The sequence below is a fragment of the Saccopteryx leptura genome, chromosome 2 (assembly GCF_036850995.1).
Source record: "Saccopteryx leptura isolate mSacLep1 chromosome 2, mSacLep1_pri_phased_curated, whole genome shotgun sequence".
NCBI classification, from domain to species: Eukaryota; Metazoa; Chordata; class Mammalia; order Chiroptera; family Emballonuridae; genus Saccopteryx; species Saccopteryx leptura.
In genome coordinates, this window is record NC_089504.1 from 79,576,931 (window position 1) to 79,577,652 (window position 722).

General features: G+C 36.1%; 1 non-coding gene across 1 annotated transcript; it reads right to left on the reverse strand.

Moving 5' to 3' along the window:
* Nucleotides 1-337: 337 nt before the first annotated feature.
* Nucleotides 338-444, reverse strand: LOC136396428 (U6 spliceosomal RNA). Its single transcript, XR_010749715.1, has one exon. It is a non-coding gene; the product is annotated as a U6 spliceosomal RNA (small nuclear RNA).
* Nucleotides 445-722: the final 278 nt, after the last annotated feature.

The window sequence follows — 722 nt, forward strand, 5'->3', positions numbered from 1 at the left end:
CCAATGAGGTCGTTTTCCTGCAACACTCAAAACTTTGTAATGTTGAAACTGGGCAAGATAACCTTCGGACTGGGCTGAAAACAGCACTGTATTTCAAACAACTGTGTTATTAATACCAGATCTGACCATTAAAGACATTCTTTAGCATTAGCATCACTAGGTTAGCTTATCTGCACCTATAGAAAGTCCTTCCTTAACTTCTTAAGAACATAGAAATTCATTCCTTCTACTCATGTAATTATTCCCCTTCCCTTTTTAATAAATATCCCTTGCTTTACCTCCTAATTGAAATACTATTTGGGTTTCTACCTGGATCAGTTCTTCCTTTTTTTTTTTTTTTAATATGGAACGCTTCACGAATTTGCGTGTCATCCTTGCGCAGGGGCCATGCTAATCTTCTCTGTATCGTTCCAATTTTAATATATGTGCTGTCGAAGCAAGCACCCTTTTATTTTTTTCAACAGTTTTTCTTTTCTTTTTTTAAAAGATTTTATTTATTGGCCTGACCTGTGGTGGTGCGGTAGATAAAACGTTGACATGTAATGCTGAGGTCTCTGGTTTGAAACCTTGGGCTTGTCTGGTCAAGGCACATATGGGAATTGATGCTTCCTGCTCCTCCCCCCATTCTCTCTCTCTCTCTCTCTCTCTCTCTCTCTCTCTCTAAAAATGAATAAGTAAAATCTAAAAGAAATTTATTTTAAAAATATTTTATTTATTGATTT